Raw genomic sequence first — 6,578 nt, forward strand, 5'->3', positions numbered from 1 at the left:
TGAATGTCCTTTAGGGAAGGACATTTACCTGGTCTGGCCTACAGGTGACTCTAGACCCACAGCAATGTGGTTAAGTCTTAAATGCCCTCTGAGCAAGGGCAACTAGGGATGGGTAGTAAATGCTGGCCTGGCCAGCAATACCCACATCCTATGGACAAATAAAAAAAATACTCCATCTCCCAGATTTTTGCCCAGACCTTAACCTATCTATATCTGTTTGTAACCTCCTTATGTCCTCTTCACAGCTACCTATCTTTGTATCATCACCAAATTTGGCAACCGTCCCTTTAATCCCTTCATCCAAGTCATTTATATAAATTATAACAGTTGAGGTCCCAGCACTGATCCCTGTGACACTCCTACCCTCTTATGCCTACTCCCTGCTTCCAGTGAGCTAGCCAAAGCTCTATCCATGCCAATATGTTACCCCCTACACCATGAGCTTTTATTTTCCGCAATAACCTTTGATGTGGCACCTTATCAAGTGCCTTCTGGAAATCTAAGTACAGTACATCCACTGGTTCCCCTTTATCCACAGCACATGTTACTTCCTCAAAGAACTCCAATAAGTTGGTTAAACATGATTTCCCTTATACAAAACCATGTTGACTCTGCCTGATGACCTTGAGCTTATCCAAGTGCTCTGTTATAATGTCTTTAATAATAGCTTTTAACAATTTCTGTATGACAGATGTTAAGCTAACTGGCCTGTAGTTTTCCACTTTCTGTCTCCCTCCCTTTTTGAATAATGGAGTTACATTTATCTTCCAATCTAATGGGACCTTCCCCAAATCTAAGGAGTTTTGGAAAATTAAAGCCAGTGCATCAACTACTTCACTAGACACTCCCGTTAAGACCCTAGGATGAAGTCCATCAGGATCCAGGCTCTTGTCAGCCCACAGCTCCAATAATTTACTCAGTACCACTTCTCTGGTGACTGTAGTTTTCCTGACTTCCTTCCCCACTTCCATTTCCTGGTTTATAGCTGTTTCTGGGATGTTACTTGTATCCTCTATACAGAAAACTGATGCAAAATACCTGTTCAATTCATCTGCCATCTCCCTGTTTTCCATTATCAATTCTCCAGACTCACTTTCTATAGGACCAACTTTGTTAACTCTTCTTTTTAATTTTTTATAAAAGCTCTTACAACTTGTTTTTATATTTCTGGCTAGCTTTCTCTCATACTCTAATTTTACCCTCTTTATTAGTCTTTTAGTTATTCTTTACTGTTCCTTATATTCTGTCCAATCTTCTGACCTTCCACCTATCTTTGCACAATCATGTGCTTTTTCTTTAAGTTTGATACTATCTTTAACCTTTCTAGTTAACTACAGATGGTGTGTCTGTCCCTTGGATTTTTTCTTACTCGTTGGAATGTCTCTGTTCTGTGCATCTTGATATATCCACCTAAATATTAGCCACTGCATCTCTATTGACCTATCGCTTAACCTAATTTGCCAATTCACTTTAGCCAGCTCAGTTTTCATGCCCTCATAAGTGCCCTTATTTAAGTTTACAAACTTAGTCTCAGACCCACTCCTCTCTCCATCAAACTGAATGTAAAGTTCAATCATATTGAATGCTGCTACCTATTCATTATGAGATCATTAATTACTCCCATCTCATTGCACAATACCAGGTCTAGTATAGCCAGCTCTCTGGTTAGCTCCATGACATGCTGTTCTAATAAACTATCCCAAAAACATTCAATGTATTCCTCATCTAGGCTATCTTTGCCTATCTGACTTCTCCAGTCTATATATAAATTAAAATCTCCCATGATTATTGCCATGCCTTCTGACAAGCACCCATTATTTCTTCCTTTATGCTCAAACCTAACATGTGGTTACTGTCAGGGAGCCTGTACACGACTACCACGAGTGACTTCTTGCCTTTAGCATTCCTCATCACTACCCAAACCGTTTCCACATCCTGGTTTCCTGAACTTAGGTCATCCCTCTCTATTGTGCTAATACCATCATTAACTACAAAACAAAAATAAAAATACCTGGAAAGACTCAGCATCTGCGGAGTGGAACACAGTTAATGTTTCAAATCCAGGTATTTTTATTTTTGTTTTGGATTTCCAGCATCCGCAGTTTTTTGCTTTTACCATCATTAACTAACAGATCCCCACCACCACCTTATCCTTGCTTCCTGCCCTTCTTAAATATCCTGTACTCTTCAATATTCAGGTCCCAATCCATGTCCTCCTGCAGCCAAATCTCCATAAGGGCTATCAAATCATAATTATTTATTTCTATGTGCGCCTTCAGTTCACCTATTTTGTTTTGAATGCTACATGCATTCAGATACAGAGTTTTTAATTTTATACTTTTATTCTTTTTATAACCTCTTGTTCCATCTGTTGATTTACTGTTCGATTTGTACTCTCTATCCCTTCCTGTCATGGCCTGTTTTTCATTTCCTTTATTAATACCTTTTTCTTTTGTCTTGTCTCTGCTCTTTGATTTACCACATCTTCCCAAATTTGATTCCTTGCCCCCACTATTTAGTTTAAAGCCCTTTCTACTTATGCGGTTATGCGTTTTGGCAAGAACACCGGTCCCAGCACGGTTCAGGTGTAGACTGTTCCAATGGTACAGCCCCAACTTTCCCCAGTACCTGGTGCCAGTGTTCCATGAACCAGAACCCACTTCTCCCACACCAGTCTTTGAGCCACACGTTCATCTCCCTAACCTGATTTGTCCTATGTCAATTTGCATGTGGCTCAGGTAATAATCCAGATATTATGACCTTTGAGGTTCTGCTTCTTAATTTTGTGCCTAGGTCCTCGTACAGACTATACAGAACTCACCACTAAAGGCATTAGTTGAGGTGAATAGCATAGATATATTTAAGGGGGAAGTTAGATGAGGGAGAAAGGCATGGAGGGTGGGAGGAGGTTCACGTGGAGCATACACATCAGCATGGATCTTTTGGGCTGAATGGCCCATTTCAGTGCTTTTCATGTGATACTATGCAACCAGGTCCCCCAGTTTAAGAAAGTATTGGTGTTCAGCCAAAACAAAAACAGAATTACCTGGAAAAACTCAGCAGGTCTGGCAGCATATGCTGCCAAACCTGCTGAGTTTTTCCAGGTAATTCTGTTTTTGTTTTGGATTTCCAGCATCCACAGTTTTTTTGTTTTTATCTTGGTGTTCAGCCAAAACTGTTGACATTACAAATCACCAAATCAAATTATATTTCCTGGCATAGTAACACCTTCGTTTTGCATTATTTAAGTGTGAATATAACATTGTTTTTTGAGTTGTGATACGAGAAGATTGTGATCTCAGGTTTTGAGTGCACCCATGTTGTTCAATTTAAGTTGGGTTGTGAAGGGAAACAGTCTTCTCAAAACTTTTTGGCAACTCATTGCAGAAGGAGCCATGGGGCATCTTCAGAAATAATAATCTACTAGTGTACATAATAAGTGGGCCTGTTTTAAAAGTTGAAGTTAAAACCATCTCTGAAGCTTCAACCAGATTTTAGACTGCTGTTTTACTGCTATTATTACTATTATTTGTGCATTGTGTAAATTGCTCCGTGAAAATGCAACAATACATTATAACCACTAGAGAGCAGCAGAACTCCATGTTAAACAGCATGAAAACTGAGGTTTGTATTTACTGTAAACTTTTTGCAGTGGCACCTTATGTCGAATCTTCCATGTGTTGTGCTGGGCCTCTTATCTGCAATTTCCTACAGTGCAAATTTCTATCTTAAATGTTGACAATGGTAGAATCTATAATTAGGAGCTTCTCTCATAGGTTGAAAATATATGTGAGGCTCAACTCCTTGCAGCAGAGACAAAAGGAACTGGGAAAGGGCCACTTTCCTGTATTCTTGGCTTCTACAGATTGTCCCTCATTCCTTCCTGCACCAAAGAGAAATGCCTACCTCCTTGAAGAAGTTCAGTTCCTCAACTCTTTTCTTCTCCGCCGATGCTGCCAGACCTGCTGAGTTTTTCCAGGTAATTCTGTTTTTGTTTTGAAACGTCTTTTGTTTTTAAGGTTCAGAATATAGATCTGGGAGAGGTATGAGGAACATTCTGTAAGATTAGTTGAATCAAATTCCCTTTATATTGGGCCCACAATTAATGCTGGTATTTGAAGTGCAGAGGAAATTATTTCTTACTACCCACAGGACATTCACCGGGTCTTGGTTAAACTAAAAATCCACTCTTTCACATTCATGAAATTAGGATTCACAAGAACCGGAGGGAAGATGAGAAGAATTTTTTTTTAACACAGTGAGCTGCTATGATCTGGAATGCACTGCCTGTAAGTGTGGTGGAAGCAGCTTCAATGGTAATTTTCAAAGGGACTTGGATACATTCTTGAAAAGGATACATTTGCAGGGCTATGGGGAAAGAGCAGGGGAGAGGGGCTAATTGAAAAGGTCTTCCAGAGAACTAGCACAGGATTGGTGGACTGAATGCCTTTCTTCTGTACTGTATGATTCTAACATTCAGAATTATTAAAGAAATAAAAAATATCTGAAAATGTACAGCTGAATGTCATTAATCTGAGCTGTAGGGGAAAGTTTAAAGTTTATATCTTTTCCTGAAGAGAGATCTGGCTTTGTCAGTTAGACTCTTCAATGTGTAGAAGAGAAATGCCACCAAAAAAATGACTACTTTTCAAAGGATGGGAAGGACCATTCTATCTATCTAGGTCGATTCTCTTAAATGGGGAGATGGTTCTCCCTGCTTCACCACTCAGTCTAGTACTTGATCAGATGCAGAAATCCAGTAAAGCTCTCTCTACACAATTGTAGCGCTGTCTTAACTGTAACCTCTATGTTACTCCTGCTACAGCAGCATGATGTTTTCCATGTACTGTTCCAGCCATCCCATGATTTTTGGGAACTATTGCCAAGTTATGGGTACTTTGCTGCTGTGGTTTCTCACCTACTCGTAAAAGATTAAGGCAGCTCACATGTTTTATATTGGCCCCTTACAGCAGAGAAGGAATTCCTCCTTTCTATCTGGATTGCATTGGAACCCAAGCCCCAGAAACAAAACAGCTATGGGTAAAATCTTTGCATCTGCTCAGAACACAGATGGAAAACTGACTTTGTTACAATTGTGAGACTTAAAAGTTATGATGTTTTGGGGCTGTATCTTTAATTTATAATAAAATGAAGGGGATCATGTGACCTGTACTGAAGTCTGCCTGACAACATAAGGATACAAGAAATACGACCAGGGGTAGACCACACAGCCCATCGAGCCTGCTCCGCCATTCAGTACGATCATGGCTGATCTTGGGCTTCAACTCCATTTTCCCGCCCACTCCCCAAACCCCTTAATTCTCTGAAAGGCCAAATATCTGTCCGAGCCTTAAACAATGGAGCATCCACAACCCTCTGGAATTCCAAAGGCTTTCAACCCTTTGGGTGAAGTAATTTTTCCGCATCTCAATCCAAAATGATTTAAAAATCCAAAATATTTAAAATGTACTCAGCAGCAACTACATGTGTGCTTTCAACTCCAACTCTATCTCTACACTGACAGCTGAGGTAGCCTGCACTACTCTCCTAGTGGTTACTACAGATCTTGCCTAAGAAGTATTATTCTTAAAGGTACGTTACACACTAAATAAAGCCATAATTACTACATTCCTCCCCCTTTGACTTGGCTATAAATATTTTTCAAGACAACTTTATATTTACTCTGGGTAAGGAATTTACACGTTCAGTCTTTCAGGTGCTTTCCTGATATGTGGAACATTGCAGCTCCACAACTTCAGATTCTTTGCCAGGAACCTCCTTTTCTGGTGCTGCCTGAACATCAGGTGCTTCAGTGGGCACTCGCTGTTCTGTGTCCTCAACTCTTACAGGAACATCAGACATGTCAGCCCTGGGTTGAATATCTTCAACAAGAAACGCAGACCCGGTCAAGGTCACTGGTAGAACCAAATCTTGGTGATTTGTGTCTCTCTTCCTAAAAAATGGTCCACAAGTTTACAGATGATTCAGCCTTCCACCTCTACGTGGTAAGACAGAGGTCCAATCACTGCACTTGTTTCACCAGGTAACCACTTTGGTTCTTCCCCGAAGTTTTTCACATTTACCAGCTTTCCCATGGTAAATTTCCTCTCACAACTATGCCAGTTATCTTTAGTTTTCTGGCTTCCCAGACTCCTTTCCACCTTCCCCTCTAAATTCGGCATTATTAAGCTCAATCTCGTCCTGAGATAGTGTTTCATCAATACCTCCGCAGGCATGACACCCGATGTTGTGTGAGGAGTGGTCCTGTAATGATAAAGAAAACCTGCTAGTTTGGTTGCCAAGGAATTGCCAGTTAGCTTTTTCATGTCTGTCTTGAATGTTTGACGGCTAGTCTTCTGAGGAAGGGTGGTACGGTGCAGTTTTCACATGAGTGATACCGTTGAGGCTGATAAACCGTTGAAACTCAGCACTTGTAAATATGGGAAATGACTACTTCTGGTAGTCTGTGAATGGCAATTGTAGTGGTCGATGTTGGTGACTTCACCTCATTTACGTGCAACCATTTTCAAAGGGCATCGACAATGAGCAGAAACATTGTTCCCAGGAAAGGTCCAACA

The sequence above is a fragment of the Carcharodon carcharias genome, chromosome 8, assembly GCF_017639515.1.
Source record: "Carcharodon carcharias isolate sCarCar2 chromosome 8, sCarCar2.pri, whole genome shotgun sequence".
Classification (NCBI taxonomy): domain Eukaryota; kingdom Metazoa; phylum Chordata; class Chondrichthyes; order Lamniformes; family Lamnidae; genus Carcharodon; species Carcharodon carcharias.